The 13,914-nt window shown below is 31.8% G+C and overlaps 1 long non-coding RNA gene across 8 annotated transcripts; it reads right to left on the bottom strand.

Annotated features, from left to right (window-relative positions):
• Positions 1-7,664: 7,664 nt before the first annotated feature.
• On the bottom strand, positions 7,665-13,595 carry LOC114393804. Of its 8 annotated transcripts, XR_003662602.1 has the most exons (10): positions 13,142-13,593; positions 12,931-13,005; positions 11,838-12,128; positions 11,547-11,691; positions 10,507-10,953; positions 9,724-9,950; positions 9,489-9,588; positions 9,277-9,336; positions 8,664-8,727; positions 7,665-8,355 (listed from the first exon to the last, which is right to left on the bottom strand). It is a non-coding gene; the product is annotated as an uncharacterized LOC114393804 (long non-coding RNA). The 8 variants fall into 8 exon arrangements; XR_003662604.1 differs by having other exon boundaries at positions 7,665-8,727; positions 9,671-9,950; positions 13,142-13,595; XR_003662605.1 differs by having other exon boundaries at positions 7,665-8,727; positions 11,547-11,665.
• Between the last annotated feature and the right edge of the window lie 319 nt (positions 13,596-13,914).

Raw genomic sequence — 13,914 nt, 5'->3', positions numbered from 1 at the left:
ATCCAAAAAAAATGAAGGCAAGGTAAGAATGTACCAGCTGGCAGAACCAAAATCAATCTGACTTAGCACTAGAATCATCTTCAATGGGTTGTGCATTTGAATTTAGTTTTAAAATATTTGAATTAAAAGCATGTCAATACAGGGTAAAAACATAATTAATATGAATAAATAAAGTGCTCAGTAGAGGATAAAAACAGAATTAAAAGTCAAGTACCTAGCTCTATCTTTTCAAGTTCTCCCACAAGGTCTTCAATATCAGTTGTTAATGGAGTGGAGCGGAACCAATTTTGTGCACAAATTGAAGCCTCAACTGTCTTTGGAGTCAAGAAACTCCTGTAAGTATTAAGAACTCTACCCCAATGCTAAATGCAGATTGTGATGCAACTGTTGACAATGGCATGGCCAATACATCCTTGGCTATTTCTGCAAGAGTAGGATATTTAGTAGAATTTACCTTCCACCAATTCAAGATATCAAAACTCGGAGTTGCCTTCTCACTTGTCTCCATGAGATGCAAATCCACCTCATTCTTATTCATACTCTGACTCATATTCATGTCTTTCTCAAACTCCATTGCAAATGAATTATCAATTACTTCTACATCAGAAGTTCAATGTCATGAGAAGCTTGTGTAGATTCAGATTCAACAGCTCCATGAAAATCCTTATAACTATTAAACATTTTGTGGAAAGTTTTATTCTCTTTAAATCTTAAACACTCAACGTCTTCCTTGATATAAAGCTTTCGAAAGCAGATTTCCACAACTTGAAGCTTGTGCTGAGGATCAAGTACAACAACAATAAAAATCATCATGTTGGTGTTTTAATGCTCCCCCGATATTTATCATGGTTAGCTTTCATTCTTTCAGCCATGCTCACAATAAAAGGATATGCACTTTTTGCCAAACTCTTTCAAAGTATTGATTATCATGCAATATTCATGAAAATATTGAGAATAACAAAGAACCTGACACTTAGTGACTTCCAAGAAATGTTTTCAGAAATCTCACAAACACCCTTGCATTATCCCAATCCTTACTCAATGGGATACCACCCTGCATCATTGCAAATTTTGTGTCTCGCTCTCCCAGCCTTTTAAATGCCCTATGAAATTTTAAAGCAGTTTCAAGCATAAGGTAAGTGGAGTTCCATCTAGTGGGGACATCTAATTGTACAGTGCAGTTGTCTTGTATCCTACAATCCTTTATGAAAGTTCTGAACCTATCCATACAACTAGGTGAAGAATGCACAAATCTGACAACATTTCTAATCCTAGTAACTGAATCATGTGTCTCTTTTAATCCATCACTAATAATAAGATGTAAAATATGAGCACAACATCTAACATGCAAATATTCACCTTTCAAAGGATGAGCATTTCAATCCTCCATTCTAACTTTCAAGTAAGAAAGAGCAACATCACTGAAACTTGCATTATCAACTGTAACGGTGAAAACTCTAGAGATTCCCCAACTTCAAAGACACTTCTCAATTTTCCTACCAATAGTTTCACCTTATGATTCTTGATCTGTCAAAAATTCAGTATCCTTTTATGTAATTTCCATTCACTATCAATGAAATGTGTAGTGAGACATAGATAGTTCAAATTTTGCATAGAACTCCACCAATCAATAGTTAGAAAAATTGTTTGATTTTTAGCACTAAGTATTTTTTTTCCAGCTTATTCTTTTCATTGGAATAAAGATCCCAACAATCAAAAGCCATAATAATCCTTCCAGAATTGAGAACTTAGGTTGCAAAAATACTTATAAAATACCGAAAACCCTCCCCCTCCACAAACTTGAATGGCAACTCATCTACAATAATCATCCTAGCAAAAGCTTGTCTGCATGCTTCAATATCAAATGCAACAACAGTAAAAGTATGACCAAACCCTTCCCTGTCTTCTTTTTATAATTATTGGAAACTGAGAACTGTTTGGCTAGAATTAGTACATTTTGGAAATTTTATGCACTTTTTCAACAAGTGATTCTTCAAATTACTTGTTCCATTTTTATGTGTATCACATGCATAACTTTTGCAAAACACCATTTACATTTAGTTCTAGGGGATTGTTACTTAGTACAAACTACTTTAGAAAAATGATCCCATAACCAAGATCTAGGTTTGGTGGGTTTCCTCTTACCTCCATCATCTTCTTCACTTATAGTCTCATCACCCTTCCTCTTGTTGTTATTCTTGGGCTTTGTGCCTTGTTTGGAGTGGTCTCTTTCCCATTAGCTTCAAGTATTTCAGTCTCTATTTCAATATTTTCAGTTTGCATTAAAAAAACAAGCAAATTAAAATTTTATTAAATGGTGATCTCAAATAAAAATTACATCAAATATATGTTGATGGATTGACAAGTGCACAAATTCGTTCCAAGTAATAAAATTAAAACGGAAGTCCGAGTATCGAATGCATAGGAATTTTGTTTGTACTTAAGTAGATGAATATTTTATTAATAAAAGAGGTTAAAGAAAATTGATTTGAAAAGGTTATGAAAAAAGAATGATTTAAATTGGTAGAAAATTAAATCAAACAAAAAGAGAAATTAAACAAGAATTTAAGTTAATTAATTAAAAAGAGAGAGGAAAAGAATAGTCAATTATAATAGAAGTTAAATTCAAAAGATGAGAATTATGAAAACTTATCTTATCAGAGTTACTCATTGATGTAATGTTAATGATTTTTTTTTATTTATAATTATTCCAATTTACACCTGCATTTATTAATATACTCTAACTTTGGCCCCTCGCATGAAATAGCCTAATTTATTTATTTTTTCTCTCAAATTCCTTTATAGAATTAAAATAGTAAATTGCATTAAAAATAGATATGTATAACAGGCTAAACAAATATCAACTTATCCTTAAGAAAGACTTTATTTAGATATCCTTTCTCAGTTCTATTAGAAAATAACATTTCCTGAATACTTTCCTGAATACTTTCTCAGTAAATTGCAAATGTAGTATTCATAAATAGATAGGAAGAGAAATTACATCAAGAGTACTTTCCTGAATTAGTCTGTTTTCCTTATTTAGCTTTCCTTTCCTTAATTAGCCTATTTTCCTGAATTATCCCTGCTTTCCAGAATTATCATGCTTTTTTTTTTTGCTTTATTTTACTCACTAAGTATCATAAATTCATCACTTTTAATATTTTCTGCACAGAAACTTAAACGATGTTACTTTAATAATTATTTGCTCAAAATGAAGGATTGAGAGAGAAAAATTATAAATTTATATATAATTTAACCCAAAAATATACTCATAATTAGCGGTTATCAATATGCTTAAATCGTTACCTCATACATTTATGGTAAAGCGGCTCACACGATACTGAATAGAACCACCAACGAGGGTGTTCGACAACAACAACTAGTGTGCAAGTTTAAGGATAAGAGAGGCCAAGAGGGTACAGGTTGTGACTGGTGCGCGACATGACAAAGGTGCAATTGGTGCACGACACCATGAAGGTGTAGCTAGTGTGCGAGGTCGGCGGCAACACGACTGTTGCATGAGGTTGGCGACGGTGCGACTCCTACGCGAGGTTGGCACTTGGCAATGTCGTGACTAGTTGGCGTCTTCATGAGGTCAACGACAAGGCGAAATAATAAGGACTTAAGGGTTTCTTTGAGTCTATGAGAAAAGGAAAAAGGGTTTGGAAGAGAGGATATGTAAGAGGAAGATAGGAAGTGATGGAGGGTTTGTCACTCTCAAATAGTGAAAATTATACTAGGGTAAAGGATGTAATAGAAAAATAACATTTTAGTAAGACAAAAGGGTAATTTCAAGTCAATATTTGTACTACATGTGCAAAACACTTCTATTCGATTTGGATTGGATTAGTTCTCTCTAGGTGAAATGAAAATTGATCCAATCCAATTAAAATTTGCAATTTTTTTATTTTCAATTAATTCAAGTCTCGATTAATTCACTTATCGACTTTGCAATTCAATTCATACAATTTAATTCGGTTTGGATTGGATCGTGAATACTTGTATCTCCAATGCATAATATAACTCAATCTTGTGAACTACATTTGTTGTGTGTTACTAAAACTGGTTCATAATACCTATACCACTACTCATTGCATCTTGTAAAACTCTTGGTAATATAAAGAAAAATAAAAAATTAACCTTGAACTATGATTAAAGGCAACATCACGAAAAAAAATCCCAATCAAGCATTCCGATGTTGGTATCAAAGGAAACATCATAATGCTTATTACTTGAATTTGCAAATTCATTTTGGCCTTCAAAATTACATAATTGAATAAAATGAGCAGCTTTTGATAATATAATTTGACATAAATCAAGAAGCAAATACTACAAATAAATTAAAAGACAATATATTAAAATTAATTTCTTTTAGAGACAAGAATAAAATACAAATTAATGAAAAATAATTGAAATTGTTTGCCGGTCAATTTATGCGAATATATATATATATATATAAAAGAAGTCATCAAGGGATTTAACTTTTTCATTAAACCTATTTCTAATAAGGAAACAATCACAGCCCCGGTATATTAAAGTCAATCAACCACAAATTGAAATTTCATAAAACTCTCCAATTATTTCACTACCTTCTGTCAATAAACCATGGCGTTTTCCTTTCTGACATGAACTTCGAAGTCATTAAACATAGGATCTTTAAGTCTGGTTTGATCATTTGATTTCTTCATCGAAATCTTCGGGAAAAAAAAGATTAGACAACCTAATGAACCTCTGTAAATAAGAAATAAACAATTAACTTAATAATAATAATAGGTTAGAACTTAGATCCATTCTCATTCATTCCAACTCTGACCGACGTCCAAATCCTCTACCACATTTCTTCCGCTGGTTGCAAATCCCATTCACTGCCTTGGGTGTCATTTGGAGTGTGTGATGACTATAAAATGTAAAAAAAATACATAACATAAAAATATAAGTAATTCTGACATTTAAAAATAATAAAAATTAATATATATATATATATATATATATATATATATATATATATATATATATGGTTTGATTTGAATTGATTTAAATTTAAAAATTTTCAATCCAACATTCAAATCAATTTTCATGATACTAATTGATTTGATTCAAGTTGAACTCGAATTTGAAAAGAAAAAATCTAAATCAATTTAATCAGTTTAGTTTGAAAGTTTATCGGTCCGGACTAATAAACACCTTTAATTTAATAAAAAAAACCTCTAAAATATCAATACTTTTTGTCTGTTTTACTTTTTTATATTAAGAGATCAGCTATATCTCCCGAACAAAATTAGCTAACTAATCCATCGAATTACATAAAGTTGACACCTGTCAAGTTTTTAAAATTTTGAAATATTAATTAATTTAATTTTTGAAAAATGTTTTCTCTTCCCAGTTATATCCATCTTTCAATTGAAAGAGAATCTGAAGAAAGCTTACAGAGTCATTTGGTACCACAAAGAAGGAGCGAAGAAGAGCAATGAAATGCAAAGATGCGCAAAAGCATAAAAAAATTATGTGGGATCTACGCCGTTGAACTTCCTCTCTAATAGGCGAGGACGAGCAACGAAATTGCGACATTTTACCGAAGTAACCCTTCTTGTTCGCTCCATCGCGTCCTAACTATTTCTTTCTTTGTTCTTCACCGCACTTGATTTGTTGTCAACATTTTTTTTATTGTCTGATAGTCATAGTACTCTGGTTAGAGGAAACACTTGCACAATGAATGGATCACATAAATAGGAAAAATATTCATTTTTATCATGTAAAGCACTGCTAAATTCATTATCGAAAAATGAAAATTCAAATTTTAATCTTTGAAACTAAAAAAGTGTGACAAATTTATTCATATGTTCACTTTCTTCCTTTACCATTAATGAAAGAGCTTACGAGACACAAAAGGACGAAAATATCACAAAAATAATTGTCAACATGACTCTTGAATAGATTGGACCAAAATATTAGTAAGTTTTCATGGGACTAAAATGTCAATAAATTTTCATTGCACTAATTTGTTTCACCTCAAATTTTGTTTTAGTATAAAATATAATTTAATCTTAATCTTTCATTTCTTTATTTATTCCTTCCTTTATTTATGATTGCAAGTATAACATTACAATAAGTACTTAAAAAAATAGAAACACAAACATATAAGTGAGAACAAATATAATAATAAGTATAATATTGATTAATAATCATAATGTTGGGTTTTATTTTTTTGTAAAGATTAACTTAATTTTTCATTTTTTACAAGTTAGACAAAAATTGTAAGTATTTATTAATCAATAGTATATTTATTATTATATTTGTTGTAATTTATATTTGTTTCTCTATTTTTTTAAAGTGTTTATGGTAATATTATACAAGAAATGATAAAAAAAAAAGAGGGCGGGGGGATGAAGAATTAAATTACATCTTTACCCTTCAATGAAACAAAATTTGAGATCTGATAAATTAGTCTAATGAAAACTTACTAGCATTTTGGTCCAACACAAACTTACTGACATTTTCTGTCTAATTTATTCAACAGTCATGTTAACAATCATTTTTGTGATATTTTTGTTTCTCTGTGTCTCGTAAGCTCTTTCATCATTAACGTTAACAAACGACGAAAGTTAACGGATGAATGAATTTGTCATATACTTTTTACTTTTAGAAACTAAAATTTGAATTTTCATCTTTCGACAATAAATTTGTCAGCGTTCTACATATTTAGAGACAAAAATGATTATTTATCCCACATAAAATATCTTGAAAAGAAAAATAAATGAAAGATGGCTCAAGATACAAGTTATTTATTTATAATTAATAATAATAAACAAGGAAAAGGATAAATGTCCTCCCAAGATTCATTAGATAAGCTAACGCAGAATATTATTGATGAAAAACCAACACATACTTTTTTTAATGGTTCAAACTTCCCTTTATTGATGATAAACCAATCATAAAATTAGAATGGCTAAATTGCAAATTTATTCTTCTTATTTGTCTCAGTATTCGATTTTTGTTTCCCTATAATTTAATTCAAGAATTTAGTCCCCTACTTTTTTTTTGCAATCCCGTTATTTCAGTTTTCAACCCCAAAATGGGATGTTTATCTTGATTGCCATGTGTCACACTTTTATTGGACGTTAACCGCCAAGTGTCGTGCTTTTAATGCACATTAATTTTGTGCACCTAATTAACGTCAACCTTCAATAAAATCGCAACATGTGGCAACCAACGTCCAATAAAAACGTGACATGTGACGGTCAAGGTAATCAATTAACACGCAACGTTCAATTTTGGGATTGAGGACTGAAATAACGAGCTTGCAAAAAATTGGAGGACTAAATTCGTAAACTAAATTATACACTACTACAAATTACGTTTTCTACATCGGTTATTTGGCAGTTTCAACATCGGTTATGACTCGTTGTTGTAGCCGGAGTCGTTAAAAACTCACCACCTACAACAAAGGTTGGTGGACCGATGTAGAAAGGCGGGCCTCGTGTCAAAGCCGCCTTAGAATGATGCATATTCTACATTGAATGGTGGCAAATCTACATCGGTTTTCAGTCAACCGATGTAGAATGTTGCCCACAATGAGTTAATTCTACATCGGTTGTTTTGTGTGGTTGTCTTAGTATTATGAGGGATCTACATCGGTTGTCAAAAAACCGATGTAGAATGTGTGGTTTTTATTTTTTTGGTTCGTGGAATTCAGCCCGTAACAACATATGCAAATTACCAAAACATTTCAGCAATCAACCATGTCTCATTTACATTTGTAGTAGCTAGCTATAGTAAATTTGCATAACTTATAATTAAATAACAATTTGTCATTGAGACAAACAAGCTATATACAAAATTAAATAAGAATTTGCATAACTTATAATTAAATAACAATTTGTAGTAGCTAACTATATACAAAATTGCATACTAATACTAAAAATAGCATGTCATCAGCTGTTTGAGCTTTTAACAATGGTATATACTGCCTTGTATACTAATACTAAAAATAGCATGTCATAAGCTGTTTCAACATGCATACCGGATGACACATCAACCATATGTGCCAGCTGGGAAACATCAATATATATATATAGTTGGATCATTCAACAATACAATAGAATTTCTAAACTTCATGCATGTATGTAAGATAATATTGAATTTCAAAAATCATATCAACATGTATTTTTTTTTATCAGTAGGAATTGAAGACATTACAATGTCTGGGGATTTGCAATCATGTATTTAAGTCAAATATAAATTGACAGTAACATAAAAAGTATATATAATCTTAAACAAATAGCAGCAGATTCAATTCTAAATCTGTGTAATTAGTACTGACCTATGGTCCTGTTCCCATAACAGGTGCTGGCACATCTGTGTGAGAAGATATGGCAGTTTAGAGGAATATCCCAACATTTTGTTTTTATTTCAAAGTTATACAAAAAATTAGGGGAAAGAAATCAAACGATTATTGTTGACCTCAAACAATAAGAATGGATGATAGCAGTGGTTTTAAAGTGCAAAATGTTTAAAAAGTGAACCAGTTCATGTTGTAAGAAGAGAGAAGCAATAAAGTAGAGAATAGTAACAACAATCAATGTCCAAGGTGGTACATTAAGCATTGGTCTTCAGTCTTTAATTGCTATATAGATCTGAAGAGTTTCTCAAATTTATGTACTTACAATGGTAATATTTTCCAGTTGATCGGGCATCTATCATAACATTTCCAATCATTTTAGAATATATCTGCATTACATTAACATAGGAAAACAGTCAAGTCATGTAATCATGCACCATGTATCATTAAAAAAAGACATAACTATCAACATTGATTATAGTCTTGTAGATAATTTTAACATTATTTCAAACACTGTTGTGGTCCACATCAATAATAATATAGCATGGGTATAGCCCGACCAATGTCTTTGAAGCAACTTCATAATTATTAAGTTAAGCTAGTGACGATTTTTCTTGCATTTTTGCAGACTTAATTGTTTTGATTGTGCAATCGTTGTTCGATGAAGCAGATAAAATGTTCAACCCAGAAAAAGGGAAGGACAACAAATTCAAAGAGAGATGTGATCAATAAATTAATTAGATAATTTTTGTAACACAAAGAACCTCAAAAACAAATTGTTTTATTTATCTTTTCATAAATTAGAAAAATTAAATTCTAAAAAAATCATATTATAATTTTCTTTTCTTTTTAATTATGGCACTTGTCACCAAATCAGGGGAGAATCCAAGAGGCCACACACATGATAAGTAAAATCCATATCAAGATTTTTAATGTACCTTGTTCATCAATGCAAGTAGTTTTTCTGGGGTAGATGGCACTCCATATTGGATAAATCCCTGAAACAAACAATACATTAATCATTGTCCTGATCCATGTCCTAGAATTCTCATTCATCAGATTTGGTCATGAATCAAATTCCTAAACAACACTTAATCTGATGTTACTACAAAGATAATAAAGAAAGAAAAAAGGGAAATTTCAACTATACATGCATGATACAAGCGTTGTACACATTGATCCAGAATGCTAATTTCTGTTGGTTTGTAAGGCTTTTCAAGTCAACAGTTTGAAGATTGCTCATCAAGATCCTGTAGACCACAAGAAACAAAAATGTTACTTTGAATTATTTTCACTAGTCCTTGTGCCACTTCATTGTCTAGTAGAACTTACAAAGTTGTCAATGTTGGTTTTTCTCGTAAATATACACATCATCCATGCCATACCTTAACTTCCTTAGTAATGGTATAGAGGATGGACTTGAGATGAACTTGGGATCCATAGAGCTGGAGGTGAATATGCCTAAGTCTCACTTATATGAAATTCAAACACTTCATGATGCTCTCAGATAGCTTGTTGGGCTGCCACTTGAGATCATTCTCTTCTGACAGAAGTGGATCCAAAGTGATCTGGTTGGGAGATCCAAGTAAATCTCTGGATTGCGCTCCCGCAACTGAAAATAGTAATTAGCAAATTCACACACTGTTGTCAACAATATCTCTTCCAAGCTTTAAATTTTAATATTACTTTATGAAGTAACGATAGAATTCAAATGATGTTTGACCCACTACGGTCGGCCTAGTGGTGGTGCGGTGATAATATACATGATGTTTATTGATTCAAGTAGCCGAGCCGACCAAAATGGAATAAATTTTGATTGTTTTTATTTGATGGATTTTATTTTGAAAGACACAAGTTGATCTTTACGAGGAGCATCAAGAGATTTGTTTCCCTTTTTACTTTGGTGTCACCGGAGAAATTATTATATGATTAAGGAACTATTGCATATTTATGGTCTTGATTGATTTTTATGTGACACACAGTTAACTCATAAATTAAAAAAATTGATCATGTTTGACGTTCAAAATCTTAAAACCAAAATTATAGACAGATAACATGATGATCCCGAACCATACAAAATTTATCCACACTATGGTAATGTGGCCAAAACATATTTTGGCTAAGGAAAATAAAGCTACATGCATGAATGGGAAAATGGGCATGCATACCTTGGGTGATGGATGGCGGGGGTCACGCATAGGTGAAGGAGGCTTCACTATCCCATTTTTTCTAGGAAGTTTTTCTTGAAATTTCACATCTTGGAACTTACTTTCTTTCTGTTCGACAGAAGTTTTAAAAAACCCTGCTTTATCATTATAACTGAAGTCATTGAGATTATAATCGCCCTTTATAGCTTTGCTTATGAAATGCAACGCCTTGGTTTCAAATGCCATCCTTTCTTGAAAAATTCTGCAAATAGGACTAGGATTTGGAACCGGTGAAGTTTATAAGTGATTGTTAGAATTGGTCAAATTCCCTTGATTCCACGTTTTAGGCTTTGATTCCATGGTGACTTCTTGTTCACGTTTCAAACCATCTTGGAGTTGGCTTATTTGGGATTTAAGTCTCGCTATCTCACCCTCAACCATGACTAGCTCTCCTAAGAGTTCTCGCATCTGCACAAATAGCAAGTTGCTTCAGACATCCTTTTGTGTTATGTTTGTAAAGACTATTCAGTATTCACTACTGCCACTTTATAAAATTCCAATGTAACCATATGCTAGAGTACCTGTTACTCCAAGTATATATATTCCATATACTTTATGTTTATAGCTTCTAGATTTAATTCCTAAATTGAGGTGATGTATTATGAACTTTAATTCAAATAATCAATTAGAAATATTAACAATACACTCTTAAATATCATTTTTTGAATACAGACTCTATTACTGATTAAAATTTATTAAAAATAAAAAAAAATCTAACTTATTTAATGAGTGTTTCTTCTAATTTTTTTAGTTTTTAATAAATTTTAAATAATAATAAAATGTGTGTTAGAGATAATGTTGCTAATACTCCTAGGTGAACAATATATTTTAGAAAAGTTTAATGGATAATTTCTATACACCTTAAATGAGCTGCACAATATTAAAATGGAGACAAGTAACATTTTAGGAACTCAGTTGGTGTGGGAAAGCAGAGAGGATCATAATGTAGGAAATTTCACTCTGCAGATTTCTCTTGACCTCACTGTCTAGTGTGGACGTACCTGTCTTATGCTCTCTTGTGCCATTTCAAAATTCTGCTTTGTCTTCTCCTGACGTATGTCCTTGGCATGAACCCCCAAAGCATTATATGATCCTCTCTGCTTTTTCAGGTTGAAATTTCCTACATTGAGTTTATTGTCTTGTTGGCTACACCAAAATAAATAAGTATAAACATTATGAAAAAAATAAAAAATAAAAACAAAGGAAAAATGGTTGAGAACCATCAGCTAGTCCAATTATTTGTATTGATTCTATATGTAAAAATAGGTTTTTTTTTTTCTGTATGAGCTTACCTGCCAAAAGCAGAAGAAAACAATTCCTTTGATGCACAAGAATTTAGCTAGAGGTTTGTGTGGTGCCAGTTCTTTAGCAAACACATGGTAAAAGACCACCAGAGAATACAAGGCAAACGACACAGATATGTAGAGAACGATGGTGAATGCCCAGCTCAACCAAGTTGGATACAGCCCGCATAGCTGTAATGCAATCATCAGAACAGAACATACTGGACGGACAACAACAAACTGCCATGTCCAATATTTTAGAAGCTTCAAACTATGGTGATTCAGCCGAACAGTACGAGGCTACAGAAGATCAATTTACAAAATTGTGAATATCATGACATCACTAACATCATATACATATGCAAATTTCTTGTGAGTAGATCAAATTCATTCTCCCCAAAATTTTAGCACAACTCAAAGTGTGCAGACTGCAGAAGCAAGCCATACCTGAAAAAGTGTCATTGGAAAAGACTGCAGAAGCAAGCCATACCTTTCTTTTTTATTTCCTATTGTTTTGCTATCCGGGTTGTCCACTGATGGGAGCATTCCTTATATATTTTTTGGCCATTTGTGGTGTAACTCTTGTATTCCATTACTCTTATTATCTATAATATTACTTTTGGCTTATAAAAAAAACATATCTATAATTTAAACTCAAGATCCCTTATTATTTTAGAACAACTTCGTATTAATTGTTCAATGCACTCAAGGTAACACGAACTTATTTTGAAAATATATATAACACTGCTGCTCTAAAATATTTCATTATACATAGCTGTAAATTTTTTTCATAATACATAAAAGAGAGCTTATTGATGAAAGGGCTATATGTATTAAAGTTTCAAACTAGCCTTTATTCCACCTTGCACTTAGCTTCAGATTAATTAAAAAAAACACGTAGATTTAAATAAAATAAAAAGTAAATTAATAAAATCATATAACTATGGAATCTCGTTATTTGCAATTTGAGATGTATATCCATGTAACGGAAATCTGTGTTACACGTAAATTGATTTAGGAAGTAAAAAAGCAAACTTGATTTACGAAAAACCAAAGGAAAATTGAAAGGAGTTCAAAAGTGAAAGCACGAAACGAAAATGACCTTAATCGACGCGATTCAACAGGTTCATCATGTTTTTTTTCTGCCCATCGTGAACCAATTTTCTGCAACAATTTTCTGCAATTACAGTTACACAACCCCTAAAAATTGAATGAAAAGGAAGAAACATAAAGAAAAACCTAAAGAATTGAAGAGAGAGAGAGAGACCTAACCCTAAGTAGAAGTGAAAAGGGGGGAAATAGAGAGAGGTTACCACTTCATGGTCTTCTCCACTCTGTGTCGCGCGGCCTCGACGGGCTTCTTTTCTGACAACACCACAACGGCAAAAGAAATTGACGCCCCCTGCATCCTTCTCTGGCAACACCACGGTAACACAGTGAGGGTTCTTCTCTGGAGTGTTCCCTTCTCCAGGGTGTGGTTGTTGTGTTTCTTGGTTTTCTTTCTCCGAAAAGAACTCCAATCTTCCTCTGCGTCCTTCTCTGCCATTCTCCTCAGGAGCATCCCATTTCTCGAAGCTTTTTAGCTTTAGGTTCATCACGTTGTTGTTGTGAATTAATGAAAGAGAAAATAAATAAAATAATTAAAAAAGACCTTTGGGATCAAAGATGGTTTTTATGAAAGGTTAACATCAGAGACGATTTTATAAAAATCATCATTACATCGGTTTTTGACAATCAACGTAGACACCGCCACATGGAAAGACAGTTTTTTAATGGTGACAAGGGAACAAATTCTGAAACAAACAAAGAAGATTAAATTTATAATTTAACCAATTAAAAAAATATCAAATATAAGAACAAAATAGTATTTTTAGTAATAATATTTTTTTCACCTAAAAAATGACTAACTTAAATATTTCTTTTCAATTTCATCTTATTTGGCTTCTATCAAACGGCTCTTCTTCTCTTCATATTTCTTACTTGTTTCTCATTTTTTTCTCTTCTCACTTCGCTTGTTCTCTTCCTTTTCTCAGTTTCTCTCTTCACAACTAAATACATGATCTTCACTTCCCTCCGCAACTCCCTT

The sequence above is a fragment of the Glycine soja genome, chromosome 17 (genome assembly GCF_004193775.1).
Source record: "Glycine soja cultivar W05 chromosome 17, ASM419377v2, whole genome shotgun sequence".
NCBI lineage: Eukaryota > Viridiplantae > Streptophyta > Magnoliopsida > Fabales > Fabaceae > Glycine > Glycine soja.
Note: the sequence above shows the minus strand (reverse complement) of the source record. Positions and strands in the feature narration are given on the sequence as shown.